The following is a 27,851-nucleotide window of genomic DNA, read 5'->3' as shown; positions in this document are numbered from 1 at the left end:
TAGTGTTTATACTATAAGATAAGCTAATAAAAACACAAAACTGGTGAGTAAAAGTACAGAAATGCAGTGAAAAAAAAAGTTGTTCAAGAGCAAAAAATACTTTCAAATAACTTCCCGACATCCTAGTGCTAAATTTTACCAGTAGTATTCGAATAAATCACCAGTAACTTGAAAAACCCCTCTGGTGGATGTTAGTTGGCACTGTGGTGGGGTAGGACTGAGGAACAGGGAGGGGAGGGAGATAACTCTGGGCCTTGGCAGCAGGGAGCACGGAAGAGGATGGAGGAGGGAGGGGAGGGGAGGGAGAAATGAGGCTGGCTGGGGAACTTTAACCATTTGGTGGGGAGCTGAACGGGTGGGTTGCGGTCAGTATTACTCGTGTGCTGGCGGTATGTTACAGGTGATCCTGGCAGCCAGACACCTTTGACCATTCGGTAGGGACTCGGACAGCCTTTTAGCTCAGCTTGTGGGTTATGGTTCATTACCCATGTGAGAACAGAGAGGTCAGCAAGCCACCCAACTGATTTTAGGGGACTTACTGCCTGGTCAGCCACCAATGTCAGAACTTTTATGTTCAAATACAGGCAGATAAATCAGGATATGGGTATAATAGAGCCAAAGTGTAACATCCGGATACAGAACATATCTGGATGCAGAGCGTCCAGGTAATCAAACATTCCAATGACAGAATTTATAGTAAATTTCATGGGCTTTCCAGTGGTGCCTTCACATAGCAAGCCAAATTTTATAGATAATTTAGAAATTTTGACAAAAAATCTGTAAATAAAAATCTAATGAACCGAATTTGATGAAACGTACACACAGGCAAACAAAAATCTAATGAACCAGATTTGATGAAACGAACACACAGGCAATCCCTCTTATAGGTCAATAACTGACATTAATTGCTGCCTTCTAGGCCTGATAGTTTAGGAGCGCCATGGGGGTAGGGTTTTTATTTCAAGAATACTCCCCCAGTATCCCTGCTTGTCGTACGAGGCGAATAAAAGGGTTGGTGGAGGGTTAGTGCCTCTCCCCGGAAAACAACTAACTAAAAAGACGAAAAAGAAGCCTCGGACAAGGACTGACCAAAAGATGACGACCAAGGACCGGACAAAGGACACAATACGGATCGCAACGTGGAATGTAAGGGGTGCGAATGATGAGGTGAAAGAGAGAGAGATTGTCCAGGTGCTTGAAGGTGCGAAAGTGGATGTATGTGCAGTAGCTGAAACTAAATGGAAAGGTGAGAGTGTGAGAGAATGGGAGTATGGATGGGGTATCTGTGCAGTAGTAGGTAAGAATGAGAGGGCAAAAGAAGGAGTGTGTATTGTTGTGAGTAAAAGATGGAAGAAAAACATAAGAGAGTACTGTATGGCTCATTTGGGTCAAGGATTGTGTGGGTAAGATTGAAAGTTGGAATACAAATTGGGCGATTGTGTGCGTGTATGCGCCAACGCAAGATCGTGCAAGCTGACCGAAAGAAGAGTTCTGGACAAATGTGGAAGTGTGCATGGAAAAGTTTGGAGGGAATGAGAGAGTGTTTTTGATCAGTGATATGAATGGTAAAGTAGGGACTGTGAAGGTGGATGGAATAGTTGGTGAGTGGGGTGTGCCTGCTGAGGTAGATGAGAATGGCAGTGCGTTAGTTGACATTTGTGCCGGGAGGGGGTTGGAGATAGCCAATACCCTCTTCAGACACAAAATGATCCACAGGTATACATGGCGAGTGATGAGAAGGGTGGGTGGTGAACTGAATGAGAGGAAGGCAATGATTGCTTATGTGTGTGTGGATGAAAGGATGTGAAGATGTGTAATGGATGCAAGAGCTTATAGAGGTTGGGGGAGTCGACTTTCTGACCACTACTTGATGGTGGCCAGAATCAAGATCCAAGGAAGATGGAGGAATAGAAGAGGGGAAGGACGGGCAGAAAGAGTAGTTGCAAGGAGAGTGGAAAGGTTACAGGAGGATGAGAGAAAGGCAGAATATAAGAGAGAAGTGGAGGAACGATTGAGTAAATATGAATTGGAGCAGATGGGTGACGTGGAAGGTGTGTGCAGGATATTCACAGAAGAAATATTTGCAGCATGTGATGTGGTGTGTGGGATGAAGAGAAGATGGAGGGGGGTGCAAGGAACAGCGTGGTGGAATGAAGAGGTGAGACAGGCTGTGGCACAAAAGAAGAAAGCATACAATGAATGGATGAGAAATAGGGATGTGGAAGAAGTTGAGAGGCGGAAGAGAGAGCTATATGTAGAAAGGAAGAGAGAGGTGAAAAGATTAGTAAATGAGAGTAAGAAGAGAGTGGATGAGGAATTGGGAAGGAATTTGAGTGTAAAGTGGAGAGACTGTAAGAAAATGTACTGGAAAGAGGTGAAGAGAGTAAGGCAGGGTGGCAGTGAAGTTAGCAGGGGGGTGAAAGATAAAAATGGTAGGTTACTCGTGGAGAAGGGAGAAAAAGTGAGCAGATGGAGAGGACACTTTAAGGATTGTTGAACATTGAGGAAGGAAGTAATGCGAGTGTAAGTGGCTGGGGAATGGCTGGGAAAAGCAGGGAGGTGAGAAAACAAGAGGAAATCAGTAGGATAGAAGTTGTGGAAGCAATGAAGAAAGTCAAATTGGGGAAAGCCCCAGGAATTGATGGAGTGTGTGGTGAAATGCTGAAGCATGGGGGAGAGATAGTAGTAGAATGGATGTGGAAGATGTGCAGATTGGCCTGGAGGAAGGTAGAGTCCTGGAGGATTGGAAGTCAGGTATAATTATTTCCTTGTACAATGGAAAAGGGAAAAAAGAAGTGTGTGGTAATCATAGGGGTATTTGTCTTCTTAGTGTAATAGGAAAAGTGTATGGTAGGATACTTATTGACAGAGTTAGGGAAAGAACAGAGGAATTAGTTGGAGAAGAACAGGGAGGTTTTAGGAAGGGAAGAGGTTCTGTAGATCAGATATCCATTCTTAGATCTTTAGTGGAAAAGTTTTTAGAGAAGGGAATGAAATTGTATGCGGCTTTCATGGATTTAGAGAAATCACATGACAGGGTGGATAAACAAGGATTGTGGAAAGTATTAAGAATATATGGAGTGGATTGGAAGCTGTTGACTGCTGTGAAGAGTATGTATGATGGTGCTAAGGCTGCAGTGCGTGTGGATGATGAACTGAGTGAATTTTTCTCTTTGAAGGTTGGGTTGAAACAGGGATGTGTCATGTCTCCGTGGTTGTTTAATCTGTACATGGATGGGGTAATAAAAGAGGTACAAGGTAGGGTAGTGGATGTTGGAGTGGCCTTGGTGAGAGAGGGTAGTGTTTTGAAACTCCCTGTACTGTTATTTGCTGATGATACTGCGTTGTTGAGTGAAGACGAAGGGGAGCTGCAATGCTTGGTGGATGAGTTTGGGAGAGTGTGTAAGAAACGGAATCTAAAGGTGAATGTTGGAAAAGTAGAGTGATGATCTTTGAGAGAGGTGAAGTCAGTGAATGTACAATGAGGTTGGATGGTGAGGAATTGGAAAATGTGAGTGGCACAAAAGAAGAAAGCATACAATGAATGGATGAGAAATAGGGATGTGGAAGAAGTTGAGAGGCAGAAGAGAGAGTTATATGTAGAAAGGAAGAGAGAGGTGAAAAGATTAGTAAGAGAGAGTAAGAAGAGAGTGGATGAGGAATTTGGAAGGAATTTGAGTGTAAAGTGGAGGGAGTGTAAGAAAATGTTCTGGAAAGAGGTGAAAAGAGTAAGACAGGATGGAAGTGAAGTTAGCAGGGGAGTGAAAGATAAAAATGGTAGATTACTAGTGGAGAAGGGAGAAAAAGTGAGCAGATGGAGAGAACACTTTAAGGAATTGTTGAACGTGGAGGATGGAAGTAATGCAAGTATAAGAGGCTGGGGAATGGCTGGGAGAAGGAGGGAGGTGAGAAGACAGGAAGAAATCAGTAGGATAGAAGTTGTGGAAGCAATGAAGAAAGTTAAATCAGGGAAAGCCCCAGGAATTGATGGAGTGTGTGGTGAAATGTTGAAGCATGGGGGAGAGATAGTAATAGAATGGATGTGGAAGATGTGCAGATTGGCCTGGGAGGAAGGTAGAGTCCCGGAGGATTGGAAGTCAGGTATAATTATTCCCTTGTACAAAGGAAAAGGGGAAAAAGAAGTGTGTGGTAATCATAGGGGCATTTGTCTTCTTAGTATAAAAGGAAAAGTGTATGGTAGGATACTTATTGACAGAGTTAGAGAAAGAACAGAGAAATTAGTTGGAGAAGAACAGGGAGGCTTTAGGAAGGGAAGAGGTTGTGTAGATCAGATATTCATTCTCAGATCTTTAGTGGAAAAGTTTCTAGAGAAGGGAAAGAAGTTGTATGCGGCTTTCATGGATTTGGAGAAAGCATATGACAGGGTGGATAGACTAGGATTGTGGAAAGTGTTAAGAATATATGGAATAGATGGGAAGTTGTTGAATGCTGTGAAGAGTATGTACGATGGTGCGAAGGCTGCAGTGCGTGTGGATGGTGAACTAAGTGAATTTTTCTCTTTGAAAGTTGGGTTGAAACAGGGATGTGTCATGTCTCCATGGTTGTTCAATCTGTACATGGATGGGGTAATAAAAGAGGTACAAGGTAGGGTAGTGGATGTTGGAGTGGCCATGGTGAGAGAGGATAGTGTTTGGAAACTCCCTGTACTGTTGTTTGCAGATGATACCGTGTTGTTGAGTGAAGACGAAGGAGAGCTGCAAGGCTTGGTGGATGAGTTTGAGAGAGTGTGTAGGAAACGGAATCTAAAGGTGAATGTAGGGAAGAGTAAAGTGATGGTCTTTGAGAGAGGTGAAGTCAGTGAATGTACAGCGAGGTTGGATGGTGAGGAATTGGAAAATGTGAGTACGTTTAAGTACTTGGGTAGTGTGATGAGTAAGGATGGAGGTTTGGAGGGTGAAGTGCTTGAAAGGGTACAGCAGGGAAGAAAGGTTGCTGGTTCTTTGAAAGCAGTGATAAGAAACAGGGAAGTGAGCATGGAAGTGAAAAAGTTACTACATGACAGTATTGTGATACCAACTCTAACGTACGGAAGTGAAGCTTGGACGTTGTTGGAAGGACACAAGTCAAGAGTGAGAGCCGTGGAAATGAGTTATTTAAGAGGAGCCTGTGGAGTCACATGGAGAGACAGGCTGACGAATGAGGATATAAAGGAGCGTTGTGGTGTTGATGTGGATGTGATAGGAAGCGTTATGAGGAACACACTGAGGTGGTTTGGCCATGTGGAGAGGATGGAGGGTGAAAGACTGACGAAGAGAGTGTATGTGAGTGAGGTGGAGGGGGAAAGAGGGAGGGGGAGGCCGAGGATGAGATGGAGAGATGGGGTGGAGAGGTATATGAGAGAGGGGGGTGTGAGTTGGGAGCAAGGCAGTGAAATGGCAGGGGACAGGGCGACTTGGAGGCGATTTGTTTGTGGCCACCCCAAACGGGATTGAGGCGTCTGGCAATAGATAGATAGATAGATAGAGTACGTTTAAGTACTTGGGTCGTGTGATGAATAAGGATGGAAGTTTAGAGGGTGAAGTGCTTGAAAGGGTACAGCAGGGAAGAAAGGTTGCTGGTTCTTTGAAAGCAGTGATAAGAAACAGGGAAGTGAGCATGGAAGTGAAAAGTTACTACATGACAGTATTGTGATACCAACTCTAACGTACGGAAGTGAAGCTTGGACGTTGTTGGAAGGACACAAGTCAAGAGTGAGAGCAGTGGAAATGAGTTATTTAAGAGGAGCCTGTGGAGTCACATGGAGAGGCCGACTGACAAATGAGGATATGAAGGAGCGTTGTGGTGTGGATGTGGATGTGATAGGAAGTGTTATGAGGAACACACTGAGGTGGTTTGGCCATGTGGAGAGGATGGAGGGTGAGAGACTGACAAGGAGAGTGTATGTGAGTGAGATGGAGGGGGGAAGAGGGAGGGGGAGGCCGAGGATGAGATGGAGTGGAGAGGTATATGAGAGAGGAGGCTGTGAGTTGGGAGGAGTTCAGTGAAATGGCGGGGGACAGGGCAACGTGGAGGCGATTTGTTTGCGGCCACCCTGTACAAAATTGAGGCGTCTGGCAATAGATAGATAGATAGACATTTCTGAAGATTATAATACATGGCACAGAGACAGAGAAAAGATGCCAGAACTTCCTGAAATTTTCTCGAATATTTTGAATGAGGAATTTGACTGGGACAGAGAAGATTTGGAGCCATGAGATCAAGTGTTTGGTCCTGGGCCTTTGATTGACGCTGCAACTGCGAGTGAGGCGATAGGCAGGATGCAGGTGAGGAAGGCAGCAGGTGTGTCTAGGTTGACTGCTGAAATGTTGAAGGCCTCAGGAGATATAGGAGTGAGGTTAGTCACTGACGTGATAAATGCAGGTATACCTCAACATACAACATCCCAAGATGCAATACCCCAGCTTAACGATGGGGGTAGAAATACTACCATACCCCACCTAACGATGGCCGGTTTAATGATGGGTTTTTATTTTTTTAAACCGATTTTGATGATATTTTAGACTAAAATTGTGTGTTTAGGTTGATTTATAAACTGTTTTTAGACTTAGATTAATATATTTTAGCCATAGATGGGGTGAACATTGTCATTTTGAGGTACAGTTTACTAAGCTTGATTTTTTCCAGGCTTATATTTGACGATTCTCAAATTTTATTTGTAGGTTTTAGTGAGTTATTTACACGTTTTAGGCTTAGGTTAGCTTCTTTCACAGCTTTTAGGCTGTTTAGATTAGATTAAAACTTGTTTTGGGGCTCATTTGGGTGGGTTTTGGACTTAGTTGGGGGGGAAACCCAAGGCTGAAAAATGCATGTCATTACTTTACATGTTAAATCTACTCCAATGTATGATACTTCACCTGACAATGGGTTTTTACCTAACCAATTGCATCTTTCAACTGGGGTATACCTGAATGATTATATATGAGTGTGTTGTTGCAGATGATTGGCTGAAGAGTGTAATTGTAAATGCATACAAGGGGAAGGGTGATGCCTTGGAAAGAGGAAATTTTAGAGGTATAAATATTTTAGATCAGATAATGAAGTTAATGGAGAGAGTTCTAGAAGGTATGATTAGAGAGAGAGTGAATACTGATGAGGTGCAGTTTGAGTTTATGTCAGGCAGGGGGACCACTGATGCCATATTCATTGTTCAGCAGCTTCAGGAAAAATATATAGGAAAGAAAAGGGAACTGTACTTTGTTTTTCTTGATTTGGAGGAGGCCTTTGAAAGAAAAGGTAACTGTACTTTGTTTTTCTTGATTTGGGGAAGGCCTTTGACAGAGTCCCTAGAGAGGTGGTGAAGTGGACAATGAGAAAGCTTGGGATGGAGGAGTGGCTGGTTAAGGTGGTTATGGCCATGTACAGTATGTGGGTGCTTGCACCCAGGTAAGAGTGAATAGAGATTTAAGTGATGAGTTTCCCGTGAATGTTGGTGTGCATCAGGGGTCAGCTGTGAGTCCCTTGTTGTTTATCATGGTACTTGAACCCCTCTCACATGAAAAGAAATGGGCTCCCGTGGGAGGTGTTGGGGGAGGCAGTGGCTGAATCGGTAGAGAGGTGGCCTGCAGTCCTAGTGGACCTAGGTTCGAATCCCAACTGGGGCAGGGAACAGTCTAAGGATTTGAACTTCATAAAAAGCAGGCTTTACTGATCTACCAGAAGACCTGCCGACATGTCAAAAAAATGCCCCTGCTAATACCAGTACACCAGTCCTGTGTGAGACAGCCTTAGCATGTATTTAATATGGACAGTGGATGTTAGCACCAAAGTGGCAACATGTGGAGGTGTAGGAGGGTTACTGGGCCTCGGGATAGGCCACTGCCTCTGAGGAATAGGCCCTGTAGCTTTTGCCCAGAGTTGGATATTTTAAAAAAAGAAAAAAAAAAAAACATGATTTGGTGTTGATCGCAGAGAATGAAAGGGAGGCGGAGGAAAGATTTAGGAAGTGGAGAGATGGTATGGGGCACAAAAGTGATGATATCTAGGGTTAGTGGCAGTACTGTCAAAGAAGAGGGAGAGTGGCCATGTACAGTTTGTCACAAGGGCATGGGATGTAATTCCATCTTATGCAGTGTTTGTGATATGTGGGTGCTAAAGAGATTTAGTGGTATTAGATGTAGACTGTGAGATAATGCTGATTTTATGTGTGCGGCATGTCGGGGAGAGCAGGTGGAGGTTGCTAGGCATGAAAGGATTGAACTTGCTGATGAATCTCTTAAGTGTGTGGAAGAGTTTTGTTATTTGGGAGACATGTTATGTGCTGGAGGTGGGGCTGGAACTAGCTCTGTGGCTAGGGTGAGAAGTGGTCGGAAGAAGTTCAGGGAGCTGTTGCCTCTCCTGAAATTGAGAGGGCTCTCCCTATGTGCTAAGGGATCTTTGCCTGCTGCATGTGTTAGGAGTGTGATGCTGTATGGTAGTGAGACCTAGGCAGTAAAGGAAGAGGATATTTGTGGGCTCAAACGTACAGAAATGACAATGATTAGGTGGATGTGCAGTGCGTCACTGTGTGCAAGGCCTGGGGGGGCTGGGTTTATGATGGAAGAGTTGAGAGGTAGGATGGGACTGGAATGCATTGGTGTTGTAGAGGAGAGGTAGATTGAGATGGTTTGGCCATGTGGAGAGGATGGGGGATGATAATTGGGTGCAGAAAATGAGAAACGTTAATATTGAGGGTGGGGTTGCAAGGGGTAGACCGAAAAAGAAGTGGGACGAGGTCATTAAGCGTGACCTTAGGGTTAAGGGACTGAACTGGGAGGCTGCCATAGATCAGGCAGCATGGAGCGCTGCCATTAGGTGACCAGAGCTGACTCATGCAAGCATGCTGGAGCCTTCAAAAATTAAATGAATTCGAAAATCTCAGATTTTTTCTTCAAAAATGAAGACGATGTCCATAATACAGCTGCTTCTGGAGTATGTTGTGCAGTTTTGGTCACCTACACTTAGGATGGACATAGATTGATTTGAAAGAGTTCAAGCTAAAGCTGCAAATCATATTCCATCCATCAGGAGGCTGAGTTATCAGGATTGTCTGAGGGCTCTGGGACTGTTTTCAGCAGAAACTCATTGACAATGAGGTCATCTCTCTGAAATGTTTGAAATAATGACTAGGTTTGACAATGTTGACCATAGAAATTTGTTTAGTCACAACACATCCATGACTGGAAGATGGAAATGAAAATACAGGATTTTAACACCAGCATGTATGAAAACATTTTCACATCAAAGATCTGCTCCATCTGGAACAGATATTGTTAGTAGCACTAGTGTACAGCACTTTAAAAGAACCTTCAGTAGGAGATTACTCACACAATAGTGAGTATTGAATACAGTGCAGCATTGTTATATGATGCCTTATTATGTGATAAATCTATCCATCTATCTATAGCCAGATGCCACAGTCCCATAAGAGGTGGCCATTTGAGTTTGTGTTAGTCGTTAACCCTCCGCCAACCCACTTGTTGACACCTAGGAAACACGTATGGTTGTTTATGTGGTTACCACCCAGTGTTGTAAATGGTTTCCTGGCCTACAGGAAACCATTAGGTTTGTTACTCAATTTAAATCCACCTAAAAGGAAAGAAGATTAATAAGAAGTGACAGGAAAGATGGGAGAACTAGGAAGAGAGGAGGGCAGACACAGAAAAAGAATGCTAAAGGTGAAGGAAGAAGTAGTTAACACTACAAGTGAGTGGATGATGGTTGCCACCACCTACCTTTTGCCACCACCTTGCCTTTTGTGATAAGTTGCTACAGTGATAATGAAAAAATTATACCCTGTCTTGGTACAATATTAATAATTTAATCATGCTTTCACTACAATGATACTTTTGACTGCCTCCTCTGGGAATCTTGTATGGATACAGTGACACATGCAAGCCCAAATGGCTTCCCAGTGCCTACATTGGCTGTGATCATTGCTTTTCGCTCTATATTTTGCATGAAAGGCCATTGAAACACCATTGTTATTGCCAGATAACAGTGCAAGTAGTGGTAGGTGGTGGCGACCATCATCCACTCACTTGATGTGGTGCTGCCTACTTCTTCTTTAGCCTGTATCATTCTTTTTCTGTGCCTGCCCTCCTGTCTTCCTGTTTCTCCCATCTTTCCTTTCACTTCTTATTGCCCTTTTTTACAGGTGGCTCTACATTGAGTGACAAGCCAAATGGTTTCCTGTAAGCAAAAAATCATTTACAGCGCTGGGTGGTAACCATATGACCAAACCATACATGCTCCCTACGTGTCAGCAAGTGGGTTGGTGGAGAGTTAGTGCCTCTCCCCGTAAAACAAATAACTCAAAGTCAAATGGCCACCCCTTATGGGATTATGACGCCTGGCAATAGATAGATAGATAGAACAGTGCAAGTGCATAACAAATAGTGAAGTGTGCAATATTAAGTGAAGTTATACATTTTTACTTGTGAAATACTGAAATATGTGACAAAATGGGTGACTTGGAATTTGTGTCAACCTTATATAACCATCATCCCCATGATGGGCCTTTACCCAGCAGACTGAGCCAAGGTGGCATCCAGTGTTTACACTGACTGTGATCGTCAGCCATTCATTTTATTTTGTGCACGAAAGGGCACTGTAACATCATTGCTGTCACCAAATAACAGTGCAAGTGCTTAACAAATATAGCAGTGTGTGATATTCAGTGAAGTGATACCATATCTTTTTGTGTGGAGTGATCATCCAGGTACTCCAATGGTTCCCTAGCCTTGAGGGAGGGAAACCCATGGTGACAACACGTACCAACATCTGACAAACTTCAGGTGGGCGGCCGAGTATTTTTGGTCATTTTAGGTCTCACAGTCGAGGTCACCCTCCCTAACCCCATTGAACCCATGTTATATCGAACTTGTTGAGTGATAATTCGTTATGCAGTACGTCTTCCCTTTACGAAATCGTGTTGCATAATGAGGCCAGACCGTATGCATTCCCAAGCAAGTACGAACTGTCTCTTCGGTATGGACCACAGTGCCTCTGAGATAGTTTTTTTTTTTTTTTTTTTTTTTTTTTTATGTGACCAACTCTGGGCATAGGCTTCACAGCCTGCTTTCAAGGCCCAGTAGTCCTCCTACGTACCGCACACCTCTACATGTCACCACTTCGGCGCTAACACCCACCGTCCATATTGAATACATGCTAGGGCTGTCTCATACAGGACTGGTGTATTGGTATTAGCGGGGGTATTTTTACGACATGTCAGCGGGCCTTCTGGTAGATCAGTAAAGTCTGATTTTTTATGAAATTCAAATCCTTAAACTGTTCCCTGCCTCAGTGGGATTTGAACCCGGGTCCATTAGGACTGCAGGCCAACTCTCTACCGATTGAGCCACCGCCTGTACAGTACTCCCTGCTAACTATAGGGGTTAGGTTCCTGAAAACCACCGTGGTTGGGAAAACTGTGGTTGGTGAAAGTTATTTTATACGGGGAAAATAAAGTTAGGGAAACTTTGGTCAAAGGTAAAAGGGGTATAACATGAAAAAAAAAAAAAAGTACTGTTTTCTGGTCATTATCATTCATCGTCATCATCATCCGGACCTCCATTCTCACTCTAGGTTAGGGTGAGGATTAGCAATGTCCAGACAGCCTAAATTTGCCCAGTGCAATGGGCCACGCTTCCATTCATTCATCATTCAAACCCCCGGAATCCTGGCTTTATCGGATACACCAAAAACATTCACCACGTTTTGTAGCTTCACATAAACGTATTTGATAGAGTCAGTCCGGATGCTGCCACGTTAAACGGGGTGCCAAATCCCTGATCATGCTCTTCTCACAACATTCATCCAGTTAGCTTGATCTCGTCAGTTCCCTAGCCTCACCGACTTCCAAACTTCTCTTCCTCACCCACTCATCCACCACATCTCTCCACCTTCTTGGCCTACCTCGCCTTCTCCCTCCTTCAAATTTGCTAAGATATACCCTTTTCACCACTCTATTTTTATCCATTCTCTCCACATGACCATACCATCTCAGTACACTCTCTTCAATTCTGGTGTCCACCGACTTCCTCCCTCTGCATCTTTCACGAATCACATTATTTCGTATCCTATCCACCCTCTGTACTCCACATACATTCCTCAGCAGTCCCATCTCCCTGCTCTTACTCTTGACTTTTCATTTTCATGCCACATCATAGTCTCACATCCATATGTTAAAGTTGGCACAAACACTCCTTCATGTAAGCCTCGTGCAGCAGAAACACTCTAGCCTCAGTTTCTTATCGAGGCATTCATTGCACCAGCTACTTCTCATCCTTGCGTCACTCTACTTTCCACTTCTTTTGCATATTTTCCTCTCTTTTCTATCACTGTACCCAGGTATTTGAACTCTTTCACCAATTCCAGTCTCTCTCTATTCACTGTAACATCACACTGGGAGTCACCGTCTCTCTCAGTAACCATCACTTTACTCTTTTCTGCATTTACTCTCAAGGCACGACACTCACAGACATCAGCACAACTCTGCACTAGCCTACGAAGTTCTTGTATGGTATTTTCAAGCAGTACTGCATCATCAGCATACAACAAATTTGAGATATTCCATCCATCACCATTCATTACCAATGCCATCCCTCTCTCCATTACTCGTGTTTTTACTTCTTTCATCACCCCATCCATACATATATTGAACAACCATGGGGACGTCATACAACCTTGTCACATGCCCACACCGATCGTGAACCATTCACTTAGATGCCCACCATTAACCCTTGCACATGCTTCACTACCATCATAAAAACTCTTCACAGCACCTAGCAGCTTATTATCCACACCGTACATGTGCAGAATTTTCCACAATCCTTCTCTGTCCACTTTGTTGTATGCTTTTTCCAGATCCATGAATGCCAAAAACACCTTATGGTCCTTCTCACAAGCCTTCTCTGCTATCTGTCTCATTGCAAATATTTGATCTACATATCCTCTGCCACTCCTAAAGCCACCCTGTTCATCACTCACTAGGATTTCTGATATCTCTCTTACTTTCTCTATAATAATTCTTCCAGATGCCTTCCCTACCACACTCAGTAAATTTATGCCATGATAATTCTTGCACTCACTTCGCTTACCTTTATTTTTGCACAGGGGTACAATTAGTCTGCTGGCACAGTTTCACTCATCCATGCCTTCTTACTTATCTCCAACAAGCACTTCATTCCATTCTCTTCACTACACTTAACCCCTAGGGTACGCAATTCTCCAGCCGCTACTACCCCCAGGACGCAAAAACAGGCCTGTTTTTCAACATTCTCAAAGGTTAAAAGTTTTTTGCCTGATTTATAGAGCTTGAATTTACACACCTGAAAATGCAAACCCCACCCTCCTAGATCCAATAGTTACCGAGGTATGGTCCGTCAAAGTTGATGATAGTTACCCATGACGGCCCCAGCGAGAAAGACAATACCATACACTGCTCGCACCTGTTTTCTTCACAAAAATACGTACAAAAATCACCAAAATCAATTTTTTTTGGTGTGTATAGATGTTATAAACCATTGTAATTTGCTTAGAAAAAGATAAAATGGTGACAAACCCCCCCCCAATAAATATGGTACATAGTAAAAAAAACAATTACATCCATAGGCACGTAAATTAGGCAGATAACATGGATTTTTTCCCCCCAAAAAAACACCAAAAAAACAAAACAATAAAACATAAAATAGTTGTTGTATGCATATCTGGGGTAGGGAGGTTTTTCAAGAATACTCCCCCAGTATCCCTGCTTGTCATAAAAGGCGACTAAAAGGGTTGGCGGAGGGTTAGTGCCCCTCCCCGGAAAACAACTAACTAAAAAAACAAACAATAAGCCTCGGACAGGGACTGACCAAACGATGACGACCAAGGACCGGACAAAGGACATGGTTATCGGAACGTGGAATGTAAGGGGAGCGAATGATGAGGTGAAAGAGAGAGAGATTGTCCAGGTGCTTTAGGGTGCAAAAGTTGATGTATGTGGAATAACTGAAACAAAATGGAGAGGAGAAAGTGTGAGAGAATGGGAGTACGGATGGGGTATATGTGCAGGAGTAGGTGAGAATGAGAGGGCAAAGGAAGGAGTATGTATAGTTGTGAGTAAAAGATAGAAGAAGAGCATAAGACAGTATGGATCAGTTGGGTCAAGGATTGTGTGGGTAAAGTTGAAAGTTGGAATACAAATGTGGGCGATTGTGTGTGTGTATGCGCCAACGCAAGATCGTGCTAGAAGACTGAGAGAAGAGTTCTGGACAAATGTAGAAGTGTGCATGGAAAAGTTTGGAAGGAATGAGAGAGTGTTTTTGATCGGTGATATGAACGGTAAAGTTGCGAATGTGAAGGTAGATGGAATAGTTGGTGAGTGGGGTGTGCCTGCTGAGATAGATGAGAATGGCAGTGCGTTAGTGGACATTTGTGCTGGGAGAGGGTTGGTGATATCCAATACCCTCTTCAGGCATAAAATGGTCCACGGGTATACATGGCGAGTGATGAGAAGGGTGGGTGGTGAACTGAATGAAAGGAAGGCAATGATTGATTATGTGTGTGTGGATGAAAGGATGCGAAGATGTGTAATGGATGTAAGAGCTTATAGAGGTTGGGGGAGTGGACTTTCTGACCACTACTTGGTGGTGGCCAGAATTAGCATTCAAGTAAGATAGAGGAATAGAAGAAGGGAAAGATGAGAGGAAGGAGTAGTTGCAAGGAGAATGGAAAGGTTACAAGAGGATGAGAAAAAGGCAGAGTATAAGAGAGAAGTGGAGAAACGATTGGGCAAATATGAATTGGAGCAGATGGGAGATGTGGAAGGTGTGTGTAGGATATTTACAGAAGAAATATGTGCAGTATGTGATGTGGTGTGTGGAAGGAAGAGAAGACGGAGAGGGGTGAAAGGAACAGCGTGGTGAACTGAAGAAGTGAGACAGGCTGTGGCACAAAAGAAGGAAGCATACAATGAATGGATGAGAAATAGGGATGTGGAAGAAGTTGAGAGGCGGCAGAGAGAGTTATATGTAGAAAGAAAGAGAGTGGTGAAAAGATCAGTAAGAGAGAGTAAGAAGAGAGTGGATGAGGAATTTGGAAGGAATTTGAGTGTAAAGTGGAGGGACTGTAAGAAAATGTTCTGGAAAGAGGTAAAAAGAGTAAGACAGGGTGGAAGTGAAGTTAGCAGGGGAGTGAAAGATAAAAATGGTAGATTACTAGTGAAGAAGGGAGAAAAAGTGAGCAAATGGAGAGAACACTTTAAGGAATTGTTGAACATAGAGGATGGAAGTAATGCGAGTATAAGTGGCTGGGGAATGGCTGGGAGAAGGAGGGAGGTAAGAGGACAGGAAGAAATCAGTAGGATAGAAGTTGTGGAAGCAATGAAGAAAGTTAAATCAGGGAAAGCCCCAGGAATTGATGGAGTGTGTGGTGAAATGCTGAAGCATGGGGGAGAGATAGTAGTAGAATGGATGTGGAAGATGTGCAGATTGGCCTGGGAGAAAGGTAGAGTCCCGGAGGATTGGAAGTCAGGTATAATTATTCCCTTGTACAAAGGAAAACGGGAAAAAGAAGTGTGTGGTAATCATAGGGGCATTTGTCTTCTTAGTATAATAGGAAAAGTGTATGGTAGGATACTTATTGACAGAGTTAGAGAAAGAACAGAGAAATTAGTTGGAGAAGAACAGGGAGGCTTTAGGAAGGGAAGAGGTTGTGCAGATCAGATATTCATTCTTAGATCTTTAGTGGAAAAGTTTCTAGAGAAGGGAAAGAAGTTGTATGCAGCTTTCATGGATTTGGAGAAAGCATATGACAGGGTGGATAGGCAAGGATTGTGGAAAGTGTTAAGAATATATGGAGTGGATTGGAAGTTGTTGAATGCTGTGAAGAGTATGTACGATGGTGCAAAGGCTTCAGTGCATGTGGATGGTGAACTAAGTGAATTTTTCTCTTTGAAAGTTGGGTTGAAACAGGGATGTGTCATGTCTCCATGGTTGTTCAATCTGTACATGGATGGGGTAATAAAAGAGGTACAAGGTAGGGTATTGGATGTTGGAGTGGTCCTGGTGAGAGAGGATAGTGTTTTGAAACTCCCTGTACTGTTGTTTGCAGATGATACTGTGTTGTTGAGTGAAGACGAAGGGGAGCTGCAAGGCTTGGTGGATGAGTTTGGGAGAGTGTGTAAGAAACGGAATCTAAAGGTGAATGTAGGGAAGAGTAAAGTGACGGTCTTTGAGAGGGGTTAAGTCGGTGAATGTACAGCGAGGTTGGATGGTGAGGAATTGGATAATGTGAGTACTGTGCTTGGGTAGTGTGATGAGTAAGGATGGAGGTTTGGAGGGTGAAGTGCTTGAAAGGGTACAGCAGGGAAGAAAGGTTGCTGGTTATCTGAAAGCAGTGATAAGAAACAGGGAAGTGAGCATGGAAGTGAAAAAGTTACTACATGACAGTATTGTGATACCAACTCTAATGTATGGAAGTGAAGCTTGGACGTTGTTGGAAGGACAAAAAGGCAAGAGTGAGAGTAGTGGAAATGAGTTATTTAAGAGGAGCCTGTGGAGTCACATGGAGAGACAGGCTTACGAATGAGGATATAAAGGAGCGTTGTGGTGTTGATGTGGATGTGATAGGAAACGTTATGAGGAACACACTGAGGTGGTTTGGCCATGTGGAGAGAATGGAGGGTGAAAGACTGACGAAGAGAGTGTATGTGAGTCAGGTGGAGGGGGGAAGAGGGAGGGGGAGGCCAAGGATGAGATGGAAGGATGGGGTGGAGAGGTATATGAGAGAGGAGGGTGTGAGTTGGGATCAGGGCAGTGAAATGGCGGGGGAGAGGGCGACTTGGAGGCGATTTGTTTGTGGCCACCCCAAACGGGATTGAGGCGTCTGGCAATAGATAGATAGATAGGTAGATTCAAAAACGCACCATAAAGCATAAAAAATACGCAAAATATTTGAGGCTGGGGAGGTAAAGATACCGTGTGCTAGGGGGTGGGGGTGGTGGTGGGAGGTGGTATGGCCAGGAGGGTGTGTGCAGGGATGAAGGGAGGGGAGGAGACCACCATCAGACACAAAGGAAGGGCCCCAGTGGAGTACAGGGACATGGAGGGAGGGTAGGGGGGGGAAATACTCTCCCCAGATGACTGTGGCGGGGGAGGACATGGGGGGATCCACATGGGATGGGGGGGATACATGAGAAGGGTGTCGGAGAGGTGGTGGTGGTCATGGTAAGAATGGTGGGAGGTAGGGTAGTAGGGTGGTGTAGAGGGATATGGTGAGAGGGAGGCGGGGGTACACCCCCAATCGCCTGGGCACAGGCCTGGGTCCCCCTTCCGCTGCGTCCAGCACTTAGTTAGAAGCCATCTACATCACAGCTGTGGTGGAGCCAGCTGTGGACAGTTTTTTGTGGATGTTGCATGATTGGCGTTGCTCGTCTTTTTAAGAAATTGCGCAAAAAGCTCAGTCGACGAGCTTAGTACTTTAGTGGTTAATCATCTCTGCATACACCTTATCAGCCCCAGCTGCTTTCTCATTTTTCAGCCGCTTCGCAGCACTCTTCACCTGTGCAAGTGTCACGTCTCTTGGCACTGCATTCCTTCTCAGCACACCCCCAAAACCAATCATGTTCACAGCTGCTCTGCTATCTCTATTCCCATTCATCAGGCTTTCAAAATATTCTTTCCATCTGGTCCTTACTTCATCCCCGTATTCCTGACTGCCTTAGAGAGAGCTCCAACATACTTGGCCTATTCCTTACAACTAATCCTTCTGCTTACGCCGTTAATCTTTTCACTCCGTTGGGCTCCTCCGAGCACAGCCTTATAACCTTAACCTGTCCTATCGCTCCGGTACAGCCTGTGGACCCTCCAAAAAAACGTCGTCTATGGCACTTTTGAGCTGCGGATTGGGAGGCCCTCAGGCAGTACTTCTTTGATTTTCACTGGAATGATTATTGCTTCCATGGCCGGGAGCCATCTGAGTGTGCCTTGCGCATTACGGAGGTTATTCTTCCGGGCATGGAAGCATACATTCCTTTCTCATATCCATTGACTAATGCAGGAAAGCCTTGGTTTAATCATGCTTGTTCAAATGCTGTCTGCAACAAGGAGAGGGCCTATAAAAGGTACCGGAGCTAACCCACCCCTGAATCACGTCTTTTATACGTTTCTGCCCGGAATTGTGCTAAGTCTGTTCTTCGCCCTGCTAAAAATAATTTCATCCGTACTAAATGCTCTCAACTCTCCAACTCGAATTCTTCCCGCTCCTTCTGGCACCTTCCCAGAAACCTTTCTAACAACTTTACCTCATCATCCTTCCCTCCTCTTTTCAACTCTGATGGCTCTGTAGCTATTTCTTCTACTGATAATGCATATCTCTTCGCTCAGACTTTTTCCTCCAATTCCACCTTAGACGATTCCGGTGCTGTTCCTCCATCACTTCCCCCCTGTGACTTCCTCATGGCTGACATTAAAATTTCCTCAGCTGATGTATTTTCTACCATCACGGGCCTCAATACTAATAAGGCATATGGGCCTGATGGAGTCCCTCCTCTTGTTTTCAAGAACTGTGCCTTTGTGCTTACACCCTGCCTAGGCAAACTCTTTCGCCTTTGTCTATCAACTTGTACCTTTCCTTCTTGCTGGAAGTTTGCTCTCATTTGGCCAGTCCCAAAGAAGGGTGACCATTCCCAACCTTCTAACTATCGTCCAATTGCTTTAACATCCTGTTCCTCAAATGTTTTCGAGTCAATTCTTAATAGAAAGATTTTAAAGCATCTTTCCTATCACAACCTTCTTTCTGATCGTTAGGATGGGTTCCGTCAAGGACGCTTCACTGGCGATCTTCTCACTTACCTTTCAGACTCCTGGTCATCCTCCTTTCGGGACTTTGGCGAAAGCTTTGCCATTGCACTTGACATCTCAAAGGCTTTCGATCGAGTCTGGCATATATCTTTAATTTTCAAACTGCCCTCTTACGGTTTCTATCCTTCGATCTGTGCCTTCATCTCTAGCTTCCCTTCTGGTCGTTCTGTAGCCGCTGTTGTAGACGTCCATCGTTCTTCTCCTAGATCTATCAACAGTGGTGTTCCTCAGGGCTCTGTCATATCACCAACTCTCTTCTTTTTATTCATCAATGACCTTCTAAGCTGTACATCTAACCCTATCCACACTTATGCTGATGACTCCACCCTTCACCTTTCCATTCGGTTTCCGCAACACCCATCTCAGCAGTTACTTCAACAAACAAGGGATGAGGCTATGGCACACCTAATGTCTGACTTGGTTCGTATCTCTGACTGGGGTAAAAATAATCTGATTGTTTTTTAATGCATAAAAGACTCAGTTCTTACACCTGTCAACCTGACAAAATCTTCCACAGGTATACCCACTAATGTTTAATAATATTCAGCTTAATCCTTCATCATCCTTGAACATGCTTGGGGTTTCATTTACTTGGGACTTATCTTGGAATGATCATATTGGCTTCTTAGTGTAATAGGAAAAATGTATGGGAGGATACTTACTGACAGAGTTAGGGAAATAGCAGAGGAATTAGTTGGAGAAGAACAGGAAGGCTTTAGGAAGGGAAGAAGTCGTGTAGATCAGATATTCTTAGATCTTTAGTGGAAAAGTTTCTAAAGAAGGGAAAGAAGTTTTATGCGACCTTCATGGATTTGGAGAAAGCATATGGCAAGGTGGATAGACAAGGATTGTGGAAAGTATTAAGAATATATGGAGTAGATGGGAAGTTGTTGAATGCTGTGAAGAGTATTTATGAGGATGCTAAGGCTGCAGTGCGTGTGGATGGTGAACTGAGTGAATTTTTCTCTTTGAAGGTTGGGTTGAAACAGGGATGTGTCATGTCTTCATGGTTGTTCAATATGTACATGGATGGGGTAATAAAAGAGATACAAGGTAGGGCAGTGGATGTTGGAGTGGCCCTAGTGAGAGAGGGAAGTGTTTGGAAACTCCCTGTAATGTTGTTTGCAGATGATGCTGTGTTGTTAAATGAAGACAAAGGGAAGCTGCAAGGCTTGGTGGATGAGTTTGGGAGAGTGTGTAAGAAACGGAATCTAAAGGTGAATGTAGGGAGGAGTAAAGTTATGGTCTTCGAGAGATGGGAAGTCAATGATTGTACAGTGAGGTTGGATGAGAAGGAAATGAAAAACCTGAGTACGTTTAAGCACTGGGGTAATGTGATGAGTAAAGATGGAAGTTTGGAGGGTGAAGTGCTTGAAAGTGTGCAACAAGGATGAAAGGTTGCTGGTTCCTTGAAAGCAGTGATAAGAAACAAGGAAGTGAGCATGGAAGTGAAAAAGTTACTACGTGACTATTATGATACCAACTCTATGGTATGGAAGTGAAGCTTGGACATTGTTGGAAGGACACAAGTCAAGAGTGAGAGCAGTGAAAATGAGTTATTTAAAAGGAACCTGTGGAGTCACATGGAGAGACAGACTGACAAATGAAGATATAAAGGAGCGTTGTGGTGTGGATGTGGATGTGATAGGAAGCGTTATGAGGAACACACTGAGGTGGTTTGGCCATGTGGAGAGGATGGAGGGTGAGAGACTGACAAGGAGAGTGTATGTGAGCTAGGTGGAGAGGGGGAGAGGGAGGGGGAGGCTGAGAATGAGATGAAGGGATGGAGTTGAGAGGTATATGAGAGAGGGGGGTGTGAGTTGGGAGTAGGGCAGTGAAATGACGGGGGAGAGGGTGATGTGGAGGCGATTTGTTTGTGGCCATCCTGTACAGGATTGTGGTGTCTCGCAATAGATAGATAGATAGATAGTAAAATCTGCATCCAAGAGATTGGGTGTGCTAAGCCGACTCTGTTCCTTCTTTACCCTTGCACAATTGTTGAGTCTGTTCACAGGTTTTATCCTCCCCTGTGTGGAGTACAACTCTCATGTGTGGGGAGGCTCCCCACATACAGCTCTTCTCAATAGGGTGGCGTCAAAGGCTTTTCTTCTCATTAACTCTCCTCCTCTTACTGACTCCCTTCAACCTCTGTCTCTTCTCCACACTGTTGTATCTTTATCTCTTTTCTATCACTACTTCATTGGTCACTGCTCCTCTGAACTGTCCGCATGCATTCCTCCACCTCTGCGACGGGCGCGTAACACCCATCTAGCAGCAAACTCTCGTCCCTTTTCTGTCCAACTCACTAATGCAAGAGTTAGCAGATACTCCCAGTCCTTCAGTTATGCAACAGGTCAACTCTGAAACTATCACCCTCTGTCTGTATTTCCTGCTTCCTATGATCTCCAGTCTTTCAAACGCAGTATGTCCTATCTATCTGTCTATCTATTGCCAGATGCCTCAATCCCGTTTGGGGTGGCCACAAACAAAACGCCTCCACATCGCCCTGTCTCCCGCCATTTCACTGCCCTGCTCCCAACTCACACCCCCCTCTCTCATATACCTCTCCACCCCATCCCTCCATCTCTTCCTCGGCCTCCCCCTCCCTCTTCCCCCCTCCACCTCACTCACATACACTCTTTTCATCAGTCTTTCACCCTCCATCCTCTCCACATGGCCAAACCACCTCAGTGTGTTCCTCCTAACGCTTCCTATCACATCCACATCCACACCACAACGCTCCTTTATATCCTCATTCGTCAGCCTGTCTCTCCATGTAACTCCACAGGCTCCTCTTAAATAACTCATTTCCACTGCTGTCACTCTTGACTTGTGTCTTTCCAACAACGTCTAAGCTTCACTTCCATACGTTAGAGTTGGTATCATAATACTGTCATGTAGTAACTTTTTCACTTCCATGCTCACTTCCCTGTTTCTTATCACTGTTTTCAAAGAACCAGCAACCTTTCTTCCCTGCTGTACCCTTTCAAGCACTTCACCTTCCAAACCTCCATCATTACTCATCACACTACCCAAGTACTTAAACGTACAGTACTCACATTTTCTAATTCCTCACCATCCAACCTCGATGTACATTCACTGACTTCACCTCTCTCAAAGACCATCACTTTACTCTTCCCTACATTCACCTTTAGATTCCGTTTCTTACACACTCTCCCAAACTCATCCACCAAGCCTTGCAGCTCCCCTTCGTCTTCACTCAACAACACAGTATCATCTGCAAACAACAGTACAGGGAGTTTCCAAACACTGTCCTCTCTTACCAGGGTCACTCCAACAGTATGACCTGGCATCTCGAAATGATCAGATCTTGAACTTGGCTTTCTCCTGTGTTTTGTTTTTCTCTTGGAAGGAACAATTTCTGCGGGCTCGTGGCCTTTGGTTCCCTGGTCCTTGCATTTAACCCCTTAACCGCGGGGCGTCACTTTCGTGACGCTTGGGAGCAAGGGATCATACCGCGGGGCGTCGCTTTTGTGATTCTGTGTTATTTTGAATTCACCCGGGCTTCCAAGTGGGGGCTTGTATCATCTATCAGTACTGCCGATGTCCAACACTAGTCAGCACTCCTAATCTCATCTGTACTCCCATCCATTGTTGACAATTTAGCCATTTCTCCCCGTTCTTGACTCCCCTCCCTACCCCCCCTCCATTACCCTATCCTCTCGCCTGCCCGGCCATGCTACGCTAAGTAAATCTTCCCTGGAATTTTTCACTGATTTCATCCATTGAAATAAGCCCTATGTCGTATTCTTATACCAAATAATATATACAAGAAAGAAATAAGGTAAGTGAGAGTGCCATACACCTGGAATTGGCTAATTATCACCTGACAACACCTCACGTGCACTCGTTCGCTAATTTTCGCTGTTTTTTTCCCCTTGAAATATGCCGTATAATCTATTTTCGTAATAAATATACATGTAAGGAGGGAAGGGAGAAGCCTAAGTGATATTCACATTCACCTGGAACTACCTAATTTATAATGTATTGTCTAGATTTCCTGCCAATCATATCAGTGCTACACAAAGCTGTTTCAAGATTTAACATTGGTAGCTCTGATTATATATCTCCTAAGTAGGCCTCTAATCTATTTTCGTAATAAATATACATGTAAGGAGGGAAGGGAGAAGCCTAAGTGATATTTACATTCACCTGGAACTACCAAATTTATAATGTATTGTCTAGTTTTACCTGCCAATCATATCAGTGCTAGACTTAGCTGTTTCAAGAGCTACGTTGGTAGTGCTGAATAACCCTCAAGTAGGCCTCAACCCGGGCCGGCCCTCCTAGCAGTTCTCTCTCAGATTCCGAAGAGGGGGTACGGCTCATCCTCTTGCTGACTTCAGGGCCTTTTTTCACCCCCATGCAAGGGCCCTGTGACCTTTACCCCCTACTAAACCTCGTGTGGAAAGAGGTAAAGGGCTGACAATTGATAAAAGAGTGACTACGATCTTTCTATTGAGTAAAACAGTGCAAGTGGAATTGTAAATAATGTGTAATGTGTAAACAGCAAGTGAAAGTAATGAATGTAAATATACGTGAACAATGGAAAATAGTTTTATAAGTTACTTCAAGTGACAGTGCATAACACAGTGTAAATAAAATAGAAATGTAAATAACGTAAATAAAATAGATAACGTAAATAGAAATGTAAATGAGTAGTATTATAAGAATACGAGTATATACCCTAGGAGTAATGAAAGTGAAAGTTTCACTATAGCATGTCTGAATACTATGAGTTATGAGAGTGAAGATGAAAGTGACATTCACTCTCAATGCCAGTATACAGGACGAGAAAGTGAATGCTACATATTTTACTGAAAGAAATTGAATCCCTACAGTGGCAATAAACTAATACTACTGAAGGAAACTTATGGATAAAGACTGTAGATATATATAAGTGTTATGTAGTTATAGAAATATAAAGTGTGAGGGGTTTTATGAATAATAAATGACAGAGTACCAAGAGCGAACTAGCGGAAGTGCGGCAGTCAGACGCGCTCATAATTTTCATTGCTTTCACAGTGTTTTTTTATTTTGGAGTATGGATCCCAAACTACTTGAAAATCATAGAGTAGTATTTATAGTGTTTATATCTGGCTGTGGTAATCATATTACGGGTTGTCGGGAACTGTAAAGTGGAGACTTCGTTACCCAACTTCAGAGGTCTCCACAAGTCCTACGGTAACTGACGAAGGCTCAACAAACATTCCAGGAGAAAGCTGAAGGTATGTGCCATAAGCATATATACTTTTAATATTCTAGGACTAATAACTGATTTTTGGCAAATATTTTTTGAGAGTCTGTCGGAGCCCGAATAACCCCGCGGCACACGCAAAACATCGGTAAACATGCCCGCGGTGTAGGGGTTAAAAAAAAAAAAAAAAAAAAAAAAAAAAAAAATTACCCCCTCCATCATTCACTGTCTATTTATCTATCTATTGCTAGACGCCATAATCCCATAAGGAGTGGTCATTTGACTTTGAGTTATTTGTTTTACAGGGAGGGGCACTAGCCCTTCACCAACCCACTTGCTGACACGCAGGGAGCACGTATGGTTTGGTTATATGGTTACCACCCAGCATTGTAAGTGGTTTCTTGGCGTACAGGAAACCATTTGGCTTGTCACTCAATGTAAAGCCACCTGTAAAGGAAAGAAAAGCAATAAGAAGTGACAGGAAAGATGGGAGAAATAGGAAGAGAGGAGGGCAAGCATGGAAAAAGAAAGATATAGGCTTAGGAAGAAGTAGGCAGCACTACATCAAGTGAGTGGATGATAGTCGTCACCACCTACCACAACCTCACATTTCTTTCCGCTTTCACTTCTACATTTCCACACCTCTTTCTAGAATACCTTCCTATTTTCAGAGTTGTTTGCATTCATTTTTCTTCCTAGATCATCATTTACCTTCTTCGTTTTCCTCTTCACTAGTCTCTTTATGTGCTTCTTGCCCTCAGTATACTCTGTTCTTATTTCAACTGAACCCCTGTCCTGTAACCACTTAAGCCACTTCATCCTGTTTTCCTCCATCTCTCTCTTAACCTCATCATCCCACCATGCCGTACCTCTCTTCTTTGTTGTTACATCCGCCACACCACACACCGCTTTAGCATTCCTAACTAAGTAGTCCCTATATGCATTCCACAGGCTGTCCAGATCCATTTCATTCTAATTCACTGATTCTGACTCCTCCTCTACTTTGGTCCTGTAATGATCTGCCATTTCTTTGATCCTCAGCTTCACAACTTTCAGTCTTTCTTCCTGACTGCTCCTCCCTCTCCTGATCCACCTCACTCCTCTCAGCTTGATCTTGCATACCACAATCACATGATATGACTAACCTCCATATCGTCCTCTCACGGCCCTCGTATCAGCAACCATTCCCAGCATTGACCTCCCTGCAAGAACGTAATCAATCAGGGTTCTTTCACCATGATTCCCGTTCTCTTTATACCATGTACATTAATGTGCATCTTTGTGTTTGAAATATGAGTTACAAATGCACAAGCTCCTCCCTTGACATATCCTGTAGTCACTTCCCATTATCATTTTCTCCCGATACTCCATTACAGCTCATTATGTCATCCTCAGGACCAGTGCCTACTCATCCATTCATATCCTCCATTACGATCTTTATAGCACCTGGGGATTTCTCCCACTACCTCATCCAGCTCACCCCAAAACCTGTCTTTCTCCCTCTCACACCTGTCCTCACACGGTGCATGCGCTACAATCACCGCCACTTTCACCTTCTCAAACTTGAACTTGACATACATACAACTCGAGCTGACACATTTGTAGTCTCTCATTCCACTCTGCCACTCTTTCATCAACAAAGCAACTCCTTCCTTGCATCTTCCTCACCCATTCATTCCTGATCTTACACATTTCACACCCTCCCACTCTTCCACTTCACACCCTTTCATCTTCGTTTCACACAATGCTGTCACAGCATATCTCGCACTCATGAAAACATTCACCACTTCCCCCCTCTTGCTGTCCTCATTCAAACCTCTCACATTCCATATGGCTATGCGAATCTGCCCATTTGGTTAGGGCCCTGGGCAGTTACTGGGCCCTGCTGGGCCCTGCGAGGCTCTCTGAAACAACTGCCATGATTAAGTGATTTTGGATAGGAGAATCTTGGAGACACTTAACCCTGCCAGAAACCCTGATTATATGGTTTCCTGGGTACAGGAAACCATTTGGCTTGTCACTCAGTGTAGAGATCATATGGCATCTCTGCATTGAGTGAGTGGATGATGGGTGCCCCCATCCACCACATTTTCTGGTCTATATTGCAAAATATTGCACTGTACCAAATGTAATAATAAACAAATAAACAAAAGTATTGTAGAAAGTGACTTACTCTACAACTTTAGTATCACAAAGGTTATCTGCTGACTAGAGTGGTGTTCAGGTGGCAAGCTGGAGACTACTGTCAGTTGACTTGGATGACGGCTTGACGTACCACAGGATAGATGGTTGGTTCGTTTTATTCTGGAGATCTTTCTGCACCTGTATGTATGGGGCCAATAACATATCCAAACCATGCTTGAATTTTAGACTTCATTCCATGAAGAGATCTGTGTCAGTGAAGAAATCAGAAAGACTGTTGGCCATGAGTACCCCTTTGCCAAGGGCCTAAGGTTAGCAAGTCATTTTTGATTAAATGAATGCTTTACTTTAAGCAGCAGAAAGATCTTATCAGTTCAGTTCAAATTCCTTCAGTTTGCTTTCTGTATTTCTGTGATTATTTTTGGGATGGTAAATTACCTTTTCCTGGTGAAAAATTACTCCCCTGTTATTATCATCACATTCCTTAAGCCATAAATACGATTGTTTCCGGCGTAATGAAAAAAACTTAACATACTTAAAGGTGGATTTTGTTTCCTAATGTCCCAACTGGAGGTTAGGTTAGGTTAGGTTAGGTTAGGTTAAATTATTAGGTACAGTTAACCCTTTTGCTTTGGGTATATTTTTTTGGTTGGATGTCCCACAAACATGGGTTTTGGAGATGTATAAAGATAATTGTTTTGATAAAATATTCCACCTCAAAAAATAGACCATAATTTCCTGAGTGAAATGATGTCTAACAGAGTGTAAAAAAAAAATAATAATTACAGTACCCATATGGTGAGCTGTCAAAACCTGTGGTGTTGGAGCTATTCCACTGCCAGATGTATGCCATTAGGTACACAGTAATGATAAACTCAGAGCTGTTTTTTTATTTATTTATTTATTTTTTTTTAGTTCTTTCATTTTCACTCTGCATTTCATCAGATAACATATTTTGTTTTATTATAGCACTTTCATTTTCACTCTGACTTTCATCAGACAACTTAATTTGAGTCATCAGACATTGCTTCCATCAGATCCAAGTAAGCTGCCACAGCAACAATACGTCTCGTACAGCATGCCTTGACATACTTCTTGTACGTGACGAAAATAAGAGACAATAAAATAGTCCTCCTGTGATGGCAACTCCTCAGTCTTGCCACATCCTTATACCAAACCACTATTGGGTCCCCAGTACTGGTGCGCAAATGTAAAAATTCCAGAAAACGTATATGTTCCACCCAATGGCTACAGACATTTCCTTAGTGGCATGTCAGCATGCCACCCGATGTGAAAGGGTTAAGCTAGGTTAGGCTAGGTTAAGTTAAACATTTAGGTTAGAACAGTTCCTTCCACCATTATGCTGATGAATCAGATGAGTTGTCACAGCAAAACAGCAAAAAACAACAGGGAAATAAATTTAACGAGAAACGTTTATTTACCACCCCATATATAATCAGAAAAATAAAACAGACCATCAGGAAGAAGAAGAGCTGATTTGGTTAGGTGCTTTTACTGCTTAAAACGTATGTTTACCTCATTTTTTTTACTCTCCTCACTGTTGTCCTCATCGCCATCCTCGTCCTCACTAGACTTAACGTTTTGGGCCCATGATGACAACAGGACAAGTGATAAACTCATAGAGGGAG

General features: G+C 43.5%; 1 protein-coding gene across 1 annotated transcript in view; it reads left to right on the top strand.

The window, feature by feature from the left end:
- Positions 1-27,851, top strand: part of LOC145414186 (tRNA:m(4)X modification enzyme TRM13 homolog) — a 382,509-nt gene that overhangs the window by 309,947 nt on the left and 44,711 nt on the right. The window lies entirely within an intron of this gene.

Source organism: Coenobita brevimanus, chromosome 13, assembly GCF_032717465.1.
Source record: "Coenobita brevimanus isolate Jiangsu-jjx chromosome 13, ASM3271746v2, whole genome shotgun sequence".
NCBI lineage: Eukaryota > Metazoa > Arthropoda > Malacostraca > Decapoda > Coenobitidae > Coenobita > Coenobita brevimanus.
Note: the sequence above shows the minus strand (reverse complement) of the source record. Positions and strands in the feature narration are given on the sequence as shown.